The sequence below is a fragment of the Juglans microcarpa x Juglans regia genome, chromosome 5D (assembly GCF_004785595.1).
Source record: "Juglans microcarpa x Juglans regia isolate MS1-56 chromosome 5D, Jm3101_v1.0, whole genome shotgun sequence".
Taxonomy (NCBI): Eukaryota; Viridiplantae; Streptophyta; class Magnoliopsida; order Fagales; family Juglandaceae; genus Juglans; species Juglans microcarpa x Juglans regia.
This window is the reverse complement of record NC_054602.1, coordinates 23,145,475-23,161,160: the sequence shown is the minus strand read 5'-3', so window position 1 is coordinate 23,161,160 and position 15,686 is coordinate 23,145,475. Positions and strand designations below refer to the sequence as shown.

The 15,686-nt window shown below is 34.2% G+C and overlaps 1 long non-coding RNA gene across 1 annotated transcript in view; it reads left to right on the top strand.

The window, feature by feature from the left end:
- LOC121264963 overlaps nucleotides 1-8,666 on the top strand; it is a 23,332-nt gene extending 14,666 nt beyond the window's left edge. Inside the window, exons 2-3 of the long non-coding RNA XR_005940585.1 lie at nucleotides 8,415-8,418; nucleotides 8,654-8,666. This is a non-coding gene — a long non-coding RNA (uncharacterized LOC121264963). The remainder of the gene's footprint in view (nucleotides 1-8,414; nucleotides 8,419-8,653) is intronic.
- Nucleotides 8,667-15,686: the final 7,020 nt, after the last annotated feature.

The following is a 15,686-nucleotide window of genomic DNA, read 5'->3' as shown; positions in this document are numbered from 1 at the left end:
TTGATCTTTACAGTGTCACAAATCTCCAAGAACATCGCCAAATGAATATTGGGATCATCAAGTGGTGATCGGCTAAATTGGGCTTGTTGCACCATGCTGATCAAGGCTGGTTTGATCTCAAAATTGTTAGCATTAATGATCTGGCGTCTTATACCCGAGTAGTTGTCATTCACAACTGGCCGTATATAATCCTTCAAGGTGCGTGGCGGTGCATCATGTTGTCCGTCAGCCATGGCTAGTACTTTCTTCTTTCTTTGTGATCTAAGATTTCTTTCAATCTCTGGATCAAAATGAGTAATGTCATGAGTTCCAGCACAGCGCATCCAACGTAAAAAACACACCCAAAGGAAAATAAAATAAAATAAAATTCTAAATTAAAACCAAGATTACTTTGTATCAATATTGGCAAAAATAAGAAGAAATCAATCCCCGGCAACGGCGCCAAAAACTTGATCGGTGCAAAACTACAAGTGCACAGTATCGTAGTTTTATAGTAAAGTGATGAGAAGAGTATCGTCCTCAGGGATTGGTAACTTACTTTCGACAAATACTGAAATTATATTAATCTTAACTTTATTTAGAAAAGTCACTAAGGTTTTTATAATTGCAAATTAAAATAAAATTAATTCAAAGAAAATACTCAAATGAAAAGAAAGATATTGTTCGAAGATCAAATCAATGGGAAAGAAAACTTCTAAGAAATCGATTTCACATAATTTCTTACTATGCTTTACTCATCTAACTAATTGAATTTAATTCTCTCTGTTTGTTAGCAAATCTCCACAAACATCCAAAAGTCTCTTTCGATAGTCAATTGGAAACTATTATTGTTCATCATGTTACACAAGAGTATCCAAATTAATAAAGCAAGAAAGCAATAAGATCAATGATTTTAATACTACATAGGTTCTTACAAGTCTTTCGATCTCTATATTTACCTATGCCGAAATATCCAAGATCTATCCTATAATTCCCTTTTTCGATAGCAAATCACAAGATTAAAATCATCTAATTAATAGCCAGTTAATTAGAAGCAATAAGGTCAGAATAAATTAGACAAATATAGAAGAGAATTACTTCAAATTAACATAGAAAAGTAAGCATAGTTCGGAACTAGATTATATCATTTTCCTAGAATAAAGAAAATTTAGTTCATGCTAAAAATTAAATTTAACATAAACGAATTCACCATAATTCTTCTGAGAGAAGAATAGAAGAAAATGAACACAGAAAATGCTCCTTGCAGTTTGCAGCGTCGTCCCTCGCAAGCCGCAACGTCTGAAATGAAAAACTCCAAAGAAATGCCCCTCTAAAAAAACTCTGCAATTTCGTGTTAATGATATGCTTAAATAGGGTAGGAAAGAAACCCTAATGTCTTCATATTCCCGTATACAAAATCGTCTAAATTTTAGGACTCAATTTGGCAGCTACGTATGTGCTTCAAACTTTTGAATTTGGAAATTCTTATTAGAGACAACTTTGTAGCCATTTAAGATAGCTTTCCAGCTCATCAAGAATCACATCAATCCGATATTGGGGCGGAAAGTTATGATAAAAATACTAAAGTGTGTCCATGCTGTCTGCTAGCGCGTTTTGGACTCTGATCCGAATTATTCTCAAATCCCATCATTATCCTTATTTAAAGATTCCTACACTCATTGAAAGTTCTTAGGTTGTTCCAACGTCTTTTCCACTTGAAAGTCCTTTGAATTCGAATGGGTTTGGACTTGCTCTTTTATAAACTCTGAAATTAAACATAAAAATCTGCTCAGGAGTATCCCAAAGTAAATAGAAACTCAATTCAAGATTACACATTAATTCCAATGGTTTTTATTAACATTTTAGCATTTTAGTCCAATAATAGAGTATTTAGACTAAAGTTTAAAGTTAAGAAGTGATAAAATATAAGAAATTATGCAAGTCATTAGGGGTGGAGGGAAAAGAAGAAGGGGGAACACGGGCATTTTAATTTTATTACATTTTGCATAGATATTAGTTTGCTGCAAAAGCTACATTTGTTGCCACAAATATTAACTGATGAATTATGAAGGATATCAAAATTGTTGGAAATACTCATTTCTAGCGATTAAATATTCGCTAGAAATAATCTTCTATTTGCGGCGCTCCTTATTCGCTACTAATAAGCTTTATATCGCCAGAAAGAGAACTATTTTCGGAGATTTTCGTATTCGTCACAAGTAAAATGTGCTACAGTCAGATTTTATTCACAACGATACTAATCGCCGCTAAAGGTATTAAAGTCGCCGCAAATAAGTGAATACTAAATTTAGGATCAGCATTTAAATTATATTACGTTGAATTTCAGCGGCGAAACAAAAATCGCCACAAATAAGCACTATTTGCAGCGATTTTTTTTTCAACAATTTTAAAATTGCTGGAAAATGCTTGATTTCTTGTAGTGTTTAAAAAAATGTGAGGTCCACTATTAAAAAATTAATTTTTTTCATGTGAATCTCATATTTTATTCACCTTTTTCAAAACGATTACGTGATGATTACACAATTTACTATTATAAATATATTTTCTGATTATACCAAACATTTAGCATAATTTGCTTCCCTAGAGGGTAGCGACTTTTGCCCAGCTATATATAAATGCTCTCCATCGTTTGAATGACACGTACAGGTGGCCAGCCACATATGCTGTAACAATATTATCTTCTTTATTTTGATAAATACATATATAATGATTCTTTGCTCTTCTTATCCGTTGTTAGTACTATAATTAGCCCAAAAGAAAAGCTCTTGCGCTGTTTTATACACAAGTTCAGTACTGTGGGGTGCTCTATAATTTCTAAAGTTCGGAAGCTTTGATAAATAATACTGCTGATAATTTAGGTTCCAGGCCGGTACACTTGTCATGATGATATATGTGATAAAAAATAGTAGTATTTTGTATCCGTACTTGGTAAATTACTAATTAAAAGGTTACAATTTTTGTAATAGAGAAATGAAACCAGAAAGCTTTTTTGTTGCACTCCCAAACAGTAGGTTGGTGGGTGGGAGTCCAGCAACCATTAGTGCGTCAAGAACTTCAAACACAGGAACGAACTGTTCCCCACAAAGGCAGCGAGTCCACCTGCAAGCTGTCGCTCGTACATTAATTAAGACCAGCACATGTTCGAAATCATAGGTTTTTGGTGCATGATTGAGAGGAATAAATTCTCAAAATATTTACGTAACTATAATGATTTGTGGTTTGGCAACCTTCTAAATAAATTTAATTTTCAGAGACAATAATTGGAACGAACTCTTTTTTCTTCGTAGAACGGAACATTCCGTAATACCGTATCTCAAAGATCGTCGTTCATATATATATATATGTGTATATATATATATATATATATATATATATATATATATATATATATGTGTGTGTGTGTGTAATATGGACTGCATGCAAAAGGTTTCAAACAGATTTCAAATTTCTGTCCATTTTTTTTTTATATATTTGGCGCAGGGGTTTTAAATTCCAGATGTCTATTTTGAAAGTTGGAATTATGTCAATCAAGTTACAGACCTTTTGTTTCAAACTTCTGTCCATTTGATGTAACTTGCCATTGCCACCTATGCGAGACAATTATGGGAATTGTTGGACAGTGTTCACAAATCTTAATTAGTGTATGCGACTCAATTAAAAATTACATATAATACAATCATGTCGAATGAAATAAAAACTTCAAACAGGAACGCTTAACTAATTTTCGGGTCTTCGTGGGTGCAGATATAGAGGAGAACATCATGTATATATACCATCTCCAAGTACGATCCTTAAACCTTATACGATGGTGGATGTTGCGTTGTGACCTCTCAAGTACTTTAAGAAAAGAGACTATCTGATCGATCTTACGCTATAGTACCTGTGATGATATGATTCTTCCGAAATGATAGGATTCTTTATGCCACACGCAAGTTACAACTACTGATCTATGAAGATCATAATATAGGGCAAAGGGATAATGAAATTTTATTTTTCCTTGAAACATCAGAAATTAAATAATTAAGCATATATAATGTTTTGGCAATATATAAAAGAGAGTATGGACCGGTGAAAAATGAAGTAATTCATTCCTTATAGGATTATTTCCCTATGATTGTTTGAACTCGGCCCCATGTACATGATTTTGATCAGCCAAAAATGGGGAAGGAAAAGGAGTGAAATGCACTAACAGATCAAAAAATTCCTTCCTTCATCTTCTAAACTTTTTTTTTTTTGGGGGGAGGAGGGGGTCAAACTCAAGACCTCCATTTTGGAAATTTGGGTATTATGCCATCAGGCCATGTGCTTTTGACAAATGGGCAAAAAAAGAAAGAAAAAAAAAACGAGGGATGCAATGTACCAGGACTTCAGGTTGTTAATCAAACAATGGAAATAATTTTTAGATCCTTTTAATTCAGTTTTTTTTGTCGACAAAATAATAAGCCAGACTTAGTGAAATACCCACCGATTATATATTTTTGCACAAACACCGCAATTCAATTAAGTTTCTGTTATTTATTGGAAATGCATGCAATATTGTAAGTTTTGTTATGAAACTGCAATAACGTTGCTCTCTCTCATTGCTTCTTAAATCCCAACTTCTTTTCTATTTGTAATTTCCTTACTAAACTGCATGCCACGGTTCCATTTAACCGATCCCTTGCATAGTTTGTAATTATTCTCTGATCTCTCCTTCCTCTCTTTCTAGATCTGTCCACCATTAATTGATCTCGCCAACGTCTTCTTTCATAATGTCTGTGTTTTTTAGGCTTTTCTTCTTTGATATTTGTTTTAGACACGTAGTATGCTATATATAGAAGACAATCATATATATAACCTTGAATGAATTATTAATGAATGTGAATATAAAAACAAAACCTCTGAGCGTCATAGAAGAGATCACTAGATATTGTTAAAGCCTAACTTTCAGCTGGCTTGAGTTTTGGTCAGGGATGGGCTATTCCCTTTTGTATACCCTAAATAGCCTAGGTTTCGGCGGTTAGGCAACGGGAGTGTAAGATTCTAACGTCCCCGAACTGAACCAAGTTCTCAGTGGAATCGGTCGATCGAGACCACATCCAGACTAAGATCTAACGTCGCACTCGTCGACGTTTTCCAGATTTCAACTCTGATTTGAGTTTTATATATAAAAACAACAGAAAAAGTGCAGCCAATTACTTGCTTAATTAGGAATGGCTACCAAGCTATAAGATCTTGCAAGCAAGGATTAATGACTTTTTCAAACAAAAGTAATCGAACTCATGTGGAGATGGATCGGATCAGAGGCTTGTAAGAATACGATCGGAGCTCAGAATTCGAAGGAAAATCAGAGAGAACGTGCTCGGAGATATCTATATATAGTTCAAGCACGAGTTTTAGACTGAGAGAGAGAAAGCTAACACGCCGTGATCTCTCCGTGGATACGAGATAAGAAGCTGATCCTTTTCTCTCGCTAGGGTTTGTTCTTTGCCTTCACTGTAATAGGTTGGAAGATACAAATCCTTGTAGTTTTAAGACAAAATTTTCCGGAAATCTGAATCGACCTAGAAGTAATCTTTGGCCATATAATTTTTTATGTTATGTGAATTATTTTCTGTTTCAGTTATACAGGATTTTACTTTTTGTCCAGTGGCCATGCTCGATCCACAGAACAACTATGAATTGTAAAGAAAAACCTAAGGACATAACAGAAAAAGAGACAACAAAGAGAAGAAATTATAAAAACCAAATCATAGATAACATTAATAATTCTTGAAAACAAACAGGGTAGACCTTTTAGGTCACAAACTATATACACAAACAAGCCACACTTTCAAGATCCAGTTCAAGGAGATCGAAGGCAACACAAATTTAAGAACACAGATAGAGAGCACACTAGCTCATCAATAGCAAGAGAAGATAACCAAGTCCAAGATCTAAACCCTCCTTCAAAGTTTATTGGTATTCACAAACATCTTAGGGATTTCGGTCGACTTGTCTTAATTAAGCTCTTTCAGGGGTTTTCGGTTCGTGGTCTTTATTTGGTCCTGCAGGCTTGTAGTCCGCGGTTTCAAAATCCATTCTTACCTCCATAAATCCATCTCCAATATCAAACCCTTGATGATCATTTCCATCCTTAAACTTCACTAGTGCATCCTGTAAATTGAAAGATACTTGATCATGAACATGACATGGTTGGAGTATCAGATTTAACAATCAAAACATAGAGGGGAAGAGAGAGAGAGAGAGAGAGACCGGAACCAGAAGATCTTGAGCAGATGGGTCTTCCTTATTTGGCTTTATCTTTCCTATTAATCAAGCGAAATAAATAAATCCATCGGTGTTAATACAAATGAAAAAGATCTACACCAAAGCGAGGATGAGAACTGAGAATGAAAATTACTAGTTGTAGGAATAGCAGCACTTGAGACAAGGTACGACACAGCAATTAGGAAGAGAAAAAACAATCTAAGGGAAGCTTTGATCTGCGCCATATCTCTCAAACAGATTGAAAAAGAAGCAAAGATTGTTGATGACAAGAGAGAGCATGAGGGATAGCACTTATATAGAGGAGCAGACTAAGCAGTGGAAGTATTAAGCTCGATATAAAAATGAACGGCAAGTCAACTTCCATTTTTCTATTCTATTTTATTTTTATGGATGAGTTCCCACTTGCCAAACTCGAGTTTCTACAAAGATTTTCTCAAGATTATATGCGTACAGTATTATTTAATGAGTGGATAAATCCAGGAACGTACAAGAACACTACAATTAATGCCAATTTTCTGGAAATATCAGCTCCAAGAAGATCAAAACATTGCCTATAACACATTCAGGCCAAAATTAAGTGCTTGTGCAATTTGAAGGATCCAAATTAAACTCATCTCGATGCAATATTTCAATGTGTGCCTCTACATTTTCACACTCCACATATATATATATATATATATATATATTTCTCATGTAACAAGAAGGAGAAATAAACGAGAAATATGTGTTGATGTAGTGATAAACATACAGTTTAACTATAAAAAAACTGCTTATTTGTGACTAATTATTTCCAACAAAAATAATTATTTTCTGTTAAAATAAGTCTGTTTTAATCGTAAATAGTCATTATCGTCGTAAATAATTCATCACAAATACTTATTTTTCTTGTAGTAATTTTTACAACCTTTTACAAAATCATGCTTTAAAATGAGTGTTTTTATAATATTATGATACTTAAGTTACTTTATAAAAATCACCTTCACTTAAAGCATAATTGTGTAAAAAATTGAAGAAAAGAGTTGTGTATACTTATCATGATTTGATCATATATATTCTCCACGTGATTAATATTCCTGTTTTTATATTGTCGACAATTTATACTTGATTTCTTTCCACTCCAATAAATTTTACATTTAGGGGACTAGACATTTATACTTAGACGAAATTCGTCCCGAAAATAGTACTAGCAGAAAAAAATAATATTCAAAGGTCCCTATAAGGAGCAACTGATGTTCGGACAAGGTGTATAAATAAGGAAAACGATTTACCTACAACATTTTGTACAGTACATTGTACAATAATGTGTTAAATGAAGAGTATTTTTGTAAAATTATGTTACTTTTATAAGATATTTTATAAAAATACTCCTCATTTAACACATTATTATATAATATATTGTATAAAATATTGTGGGTATATCATTACTCAAATAATAAATACTCAAATAATAAATAGTATGTCCCTACGTACATTTTCGTATGGTTTGGTTAATGATTCCTGTTCCAATATTGACACCTTCCTTTTGAACAGACAAGGGTCATTTTATCACAATTATTTTATTTAATTCTATATTATTAAATGCAACATGTAGTAGAATGAGTGCAGTGTAGTGCACTTTATTGAAAGAGATTTTTGACCATTCCGACATTGGCAGCTGCTCTTTTCGTGTCCATTTCTCATCGGACGTTAAACATTTCGGTAACACCTGGTCATGTTCATCACTTAATCACACGTCTGTATAATGCTTAATCTCAGCCACTGGTAGCTATAATTACGATTGTTAAACCTCAACACGTGCTTTAAATCATATCGGAGTCTTTAGTGCTATGTAATTAACACTACAACAAAACTTTTCGTCCCAAAAGATTGGAATTTCTATATTTTGAGACAAAAAAAAAAGCGTCCTAAAGTCGTCCCAATAAAACTGTACCAAAATGTATTTTGGGACGAAAATCACAAATCCGTCCTAAAAATTATATTTTGGAACGAAATTTAGCTGGACCGTTCGATCACGGTTGAACGGAATTTTTTTTCTGTGACGATTGAAATTTATTTCAGAAAGCCGTTCAAACGGAGACAAAAACGTTCAAACAATATGTCTGTTCGAACAGCTACTTCACGGCCGGTCGATCGATACCAGTCCGTTCGACCAAATACACATTAAGAAACGTTTAAACAAACAAATTGATGGTTAAACGTAAATTAAGCCGCTCGAACTTGTTTGAGACGGAAAGAGTGAATTGCATGTTCGAACGTGTTCGAAATGGGCAAAACTTGTTTTTACCATTCGAACTCTAACTTGTGAGGATCGAATGGTTATGTCCGATGTATATATGTTCGAACGTTTGATGATCGTTCGAACGGTTAGTATTTTCATAGAGAATACTAATTTAAAACCAAATAGATATTTATATTTTAAAAATACATTTCAAATTGTTCAATATAAATAAAACTAATCTAATAATCAGAACTAAATAAATAAAATAGTAATAATACCAATAATGTTATTAGTACATAATTGTTCAATATGCAAAACATGAAAATCAATTGCTTAGAAGCCTGAATTGTTGCATAAGCATCTGCATTTGGAGTTGCATCTGTCTTTGTTGATCTTGCATTTAGAGTTGCATCTCTGTTTGTTGATCTTCTTGCTGTTATATGTGCATCTCTATGTCTGCTTGTTTCGTCAATTGAGTCTCTAACTCATACTGTTTTGCAATCAATTCTACGATCCTAGAATTCGCATTCTCTAACGCAATAGCAGTAGTACTTGATTTTGATGAAGAGCCTGAAGGCTTTACACAACAATCCAAACCCCTCAAATATCCTGAACGTTGACCCAAAATTTGTGTAATTTCAACATTACTTGTTGATGAATTCTGATTTGATGCAGCTTCGACGGAGGACAACAATTTTATTCTACACACAACATATAAAATTAATATTGACACAATAATTTAAATATGTTTAATTAAAAAAATAATAAGACTTACATAATTCTCACGAGCATCGGGATGAGTCCACTCTCCATTACTATTAGTATGTGATGCAGTATATAATTTTGTCAGATCATAATTGGTGTCTGACTCTTTCTACAAGAGACATTGTTAAGATATAAAGTCAATATTAAAAACAAACTATATAGATTAAAGAAAAGAGTACATTACTAATTTCAGAGAGAAGCGATAGAAAGATCTTGAGCCTGCATGATGATGAATCTTCAACTTTGATCTATTTATTTTGTTTATAGAACTTCCCTCCTGCATAGAAGTTGTAAAAATTAGTAAGTAAAAATTACAAATAGGACACATAAAGAATTCATTTAATTTACCTTATACGATGGATCCTCAAACATGTTGCAAAGTTTTTTCCAATCTTCAGGTTAGACATCCTGAAAAGGATGTTTGCGTGCATCTTCCTTGTTCTCTTACTTCTTGTAATGCTCATGACACATTGGCTTATATTTGTGGAATAAATTACACATCAGCTCTTCGACAGTCTTACGCTCCTCTCTCTGACCAAAATTTAGTTCAAAGTCATTCTTGAAAAAGTATATAAATAAAGATATTATCATTTAGAAAATTAAATAATATAAATATAAATTTATTATTTAAATATTACGTACCAAACAACGCTTCTTTATAAGCTCATTCACATCTTGCGGGACTTTATGCTATGAATTCGTAGCCAAAGTTGTATAAGTCCGTGTAAGAGCACCCACATGTGATGCAAGTCAAGCTGCTTGTTGTCCCTCGCCTCCGGTATGCTCGTCAGGAATGTTAACATTAATCTTACCCATATTACAATATTTCTCCAACGTCACGCCTCTAGTAATGCCTCGTCCGTGACGAGATTGTACTGTTATTTCTATAAAATAAAATTTAGTTATTTACATCGTATCAATTATCAATTATCTTAACTAAAAAAATGAACATTAGCTATTTACCTTGTTCCGTAGAGTCAATCTCTAATGGTGAGTCAGATGGAGAGCTAAGAATAGGTGAAGATGGGATGCGAACTTCCTTCCTCTTTGGTGGCATAATTGCGAGATACTAATATGAACACAAAATCAGTAAATCATCTGTATCTGTTTCATCTGTAGATTCGCTCTCATCATCTGTAGATACTTCAGATAACTCAACACTTTGATTAACTGTCGCCTCAACTATTTCAGCCTCAATATCTTTCCTATGTAAATGGATCATCTCATACTTTATATTAGCTTATTTAATTAGTTTCTTCGTTTTATTAAATTGTTCTATCAATTAATTTATTAAATTGCTATTAGTATATAATTTTGTGAATCTTTTCTCATATTAGATTTTATCACTAATGTTGAATATACATTTTATTTTTTAAATTTTAGGATCATAAAAAATATCTTATAGTGGTAGATCAGGCAAACCTTCCATCCAAACAATTCGAGAGCGGACTGCTTTACTTGAGCAGCAGGTAAAACTGTTTGATTTTGTGATGCTTATATGAAAGTGTCATTCCCTCCCATCAGTATTCAACGATCATGGTTGGACACCAATCTTAGATCAGTAAGAAGAAGGAATGGAGCTCATTTTCTATATTAATATCGTTGTTGAGTTCTATAAAGAGTTCGTTGGTGCCAGCCTAGACGATGGATGGGCATACATGATCTGTATCCGAGGAGCTCCTGTTATATTTTCAACGGACGGACTCGCTTCATATCTCAATATTCCTAGGCTGGTCGATACCTATCCGAACATGCTGCCTAGAGAGTTTGATCCTTCAGGTGATGTAGAGACCACTTAGGACGAGGGACCAGTTTACACAGATGAGGTCGGTACACTCATTAATCATGAGGTCAGAGACCTGATGATATGAATCCGTGGGAATGGAATCTCTTGAACCCACAATCAATTTGAAACCTCACCTAAGAAAACCAAAATCAAGCCAATGGAAACTTTAGACCCAATGAGGAACTTGTTTCAAAAACATAGATTATATGAAAATCTAGACCTGTTAAAGAACTTGTTTTAAGAACCTAAATTATAAGGAAGAACGCCACAAAAGTTGTGATTTGCCTTTGATAAGTTCAAAAATTCATTCAAGAACAAGAGGAGATAAACTCAACTCACAATGAATAAATTCATTAAATTTCTTAAAACATTTAAAAATGAGGCTACAAAGAATATTTAAACCAAAACCTATTTAATATCCTAGCCAAAATGAATCCTCATCTTCCAAAAATACCCCTGAGTGAATAGTGCAACGGCTACAGTACTCAGCTACAGTAACTTCTTGAAACCTTAGTTCAACAAAATAATAACTTTCTCAACATGCCTTTGAATTGGCGCCCCCCTTAAATCCTTCTCGTAATAAACCCAATTTGTCTAAACTAATAAAATAAGTCATTTAAATGAATTAAACAAGCTTCAATTGCCCAAAGCCTTTAAGTCATGTTATTGCCCTATTCCATAGCTTTTATCAAATAAATCAAAAATGAATCTTCATCCTTCAAGCCCATCTTGAATGTTGGGCTTTTGCTACACTCATCCCAAGTGGATTCCACCAATCCTTGCATTATTTCCTTGATCTTCTTGGCTCTTGACCTTGTAATTGGTTCATCTGAAACTTGCAAACAATCTTTAAGACTAGGTCCATCTTGGTGCCCATCATTCCCCCTCTCCTCAAAAGGATTCGACCTCGAATCTCCACCTGCATCAAAGGGAAAAATGTTAGTAACATTGAAAATAGCATAAACATGATACTTACCTGGAAGATCCACTTGATATGTATTATCATTAATTTATTCAAGAATTTGGAAAAATCCATCCAAGCTACTCCTATCATCAACAGGTAAAGGCATTAAATCTAAATGAGTAAATGGATTAAGTCTATAAACAATTTCAAAAGGTGAAAATTTAGAAGTAGCATGAACACTCCAATTATATGCAACTCAATGAAAGGCAAATGATACTCTTGCAAACGTTCATGCAATAAGTCAATAAATGGCAAATGATATACCCCCAAACGTTTATGCAACACGTCTAAAATCTTCTTTACATCAAAATGATCACTTTAATTATATGCAAACTTAATGAAAGACAAATGATACTCCCACAAACATTCATGCAACAAGTCAATGAATGGCAAATGATACTCCCACAAACGTTCATGTAACACGTCTAAAATCTTCTTTACACCAAAATGACCACTCTAATTATATGCAAACTCAATGAAAGGCAAATGATACTCCCGCAAACATTCATGCAACAAGTCAATGAATGGCAAATGATACTCCCACAAACATTCATGCAACATGTCTAAAATCCTTTTTACACCATAAAGACCCAACAAACCACGTCCATGCACTAGCGTCTCACGCATAAGACTAGTAGGCTCACAAAGTTTATTCTTTCTAAACAAATACCAATCTAGTCTATAGCACTTACCAAACGATGCCTTCTTACACGCTCCATACACACTAGCAAATTCATCATCATTAGCATGCAATTCCTTATCATATTCAAATGTCAATCATTTTGCATCTAATATGAAGATAAGGATATACCTTCTTGCTAAAGCATCAAGCAGAAAATTTCCCTTACCTTATGTGTATTTGATTACATGAGGAAAAAGTCTCAATACAATCCCCCCACTTAGCATGCATTCTAGTCAACAACTTACATTGTCCCTTCAAGTGTGTCAAGGACTCTTGTTCTTCAAAGAAAGGTCGGGTATGAATTGTCGCACCTAGTACAAAATTAATTTAGTGCTCTATCTTCCTAATAGGTGCCAATCTACTAAACACATCGCTAGGAAACACGACCCTCATATCCCTGCAACAAAGAGACAACAACACTAGGCAAAAATACGTCAAGTTCGTTAGTATTAAGATGCACCTTAGTATAAAAACTCACTTTTCTTATTGTTTTTCTCTTAATTTCTTCACTCTCTTTTATTTCCACTCTCGTTTTCTTTTTCACTCTCTTTTTTCTTTTTACTCTTTTTCTTTTCTGTCCTTCACTTTTTCTTCATTTTTTTTGAACTCTCGACCTCACAATTGTTTTTCAACTCATTCTCTTTTTCTTGAGGTCTCAGTCTCAGCCTCATCTTTTTTCTCTCATTTTTCTCTCTTTCTCCTTTTTGGCCTCACTATTTATTTTTTTCTTAATCTCACATTCACTCTTGCTTTTTAGCTCAATCTCACTTCACTCTTGCTTTTTAGCTCAATCTTTTTTTTCACTTTTTCTTTTTTGATCACTCTCACTTTCTGTAACTCCCCGCTTAACTAACTCTTGATTAACCCTTAAATACTCTAGATTAGGCTTTTAATTATGAGTTAATCACTTTCATTAAGGTTGATAGTGAGATTAGCATTAATGTTGGTACTTAGTGTTAATGAGCTAAGGATTAGAGAGGCAAGCCCATTAGTAATTTTGGTGAGGCTTTTTTGAACCCAAGTACATTCATGGGCCTAGCCCAAGAAAACCTTGAACCAAGCCCTTAGAAAATCAAGACTAATCTTGGCCCAAGTATTGGAAGGCATAAGGCTTTTGGTGTAGATTGGACCCTTGGCCCTTTTCAAGCTCATATGACCCAAAGCCATGTTTGGACTCATTTTATCATTCAAAGACTAAAGGCCCAATACACCATACCATTGGTTTCCTTAAACCCAAATCACACTCAAAGTGCCCAAATTAAGTTTTGAGGTTAGTGCACTTTAAGCTATGCTTTGAAGCTTAATCATGCTTAATATTTTCTTAAACTTTTTAATTCATTTTTTTTGGAATTAGTACTCCCTTAAACCATGATTAGACCATGTTAATACCCTAGCTAAACCATTCCACATGTCATTAAGAAAAATGACATAACAAGCCCAAACCATGCATTTTTGTAGTTTATCCTCAAGGGTAATATGGTCCTTAAACACCTTATGAAATCCTTCAAAACTCAGTTTGAGCCTTGGATGAAATTGGTTGCATCAACCAACTCAAAGAACCAAACCGGATGCACCTTGGTCTAGTTTGTGTAGGAACTATTTGGATTGAATTTGAACCAGCCTCCTACCATGGTTTGCACCACCACCCCACACCACCTCCTTCTCCACCCAATCACCAAGAAGTCCCATGGCCATCATGAAGGATTTTGACTCATTTTTGCTGCCCAAAAAGATCCAAAACCGAACTGATTTTCTGCCACCACAAAACCACATTCATCCACCTGTTTTCAAGGGTGGTTTGAGGGATCTTCTGCCATCCAAATGATTCCCCACGACCTAGAGTCATCTACAGGACCCTTGTAGCTACTGTGGAGAGGAAATGATGGTGTTTTAGAGCACTATTTCATTCTGCACAAGTGACCTAAGCTCATGCAAGCAAATCTGGAAATTTTTTCAGATTTAAGCACCTCCCACTTCACCCAATCACCAAGCACCCAAGCCAACGTCCCTCACCCCTTGGCCACCTATAAATACTTCCCTCCCCTTCTCATTTCACCCACACCACAGCTCTAAGCTTCATCTTGAGCCTTGAGAGCATTTCCCCCTCTTAGAGATCAAAAGAGTGCAAACCAAGTGAGTTTTGGTGAGTTTTTGAGTGTTCTTGTATAAGGCAGTCTAGAGTGCTTGGAAGACCACGAAATTTGTAAGTTTTCTTCCTTTTGATCTTAGCTAGCATTTCAAGCTTTTTTTCCAAGTGTTGGTACGAAATTTGGTTTAGTTTTGAGAAGGTTATGATGCTTAATGCAAAACCGGGTCAATTAAAGGAAGGTTTGAATGATTGAATGTTTTTAATTGGAAGTTTAGCTATGGCATGTCCTAAGCATGATTTGATATGATCTATCATTATCCTAACATGATTATGGAAGGTTAAATTTATGATTAGAAGCGTGTCATGATAGGTTTTAAATCTATCTTGTTTTGATCATCAAGCATGAATCGGTTTTAAGCATATTGGTGATTAAGGATTTCTTAGCTTTGATTAAGTGTTGGGATGAACTTGATTACTCAAGGATTAGACTTCATAATATCTCTAAAGATGTTAGTGATCATTAATGATTAAAAAAAATCTCATATGCATGCATTCATAGGTATCAATAGTTGAAATACACATAGGCATCAACTAGAATGCATGCCACGGGTTGGGACTAATTGGACAAGTTCCACTTTGAATTTTAAAAATCTAAGGTCATGGATGGTTTTATAATGCCAAACATATAAAGTCCATGAAATTTGGTTAAATTTGGAGTTCGTTTTCAATAAATGAAAATTTAGGGCCTAAATGGCAGTTTTTAAAAGTCTAGGGGTACTTTTGTAAATTCTCAATTTTTTGGAAGCCTTTGATTTTGAACCTATCCATAAGAGTATTAACCCTAACTTAGTATACACACTATTTACGCAGCTACGACGCTAATTTCGAATTTTTCCGAAAGTTTGTAAGTTGGCCTCTAACTTACACCTTGAT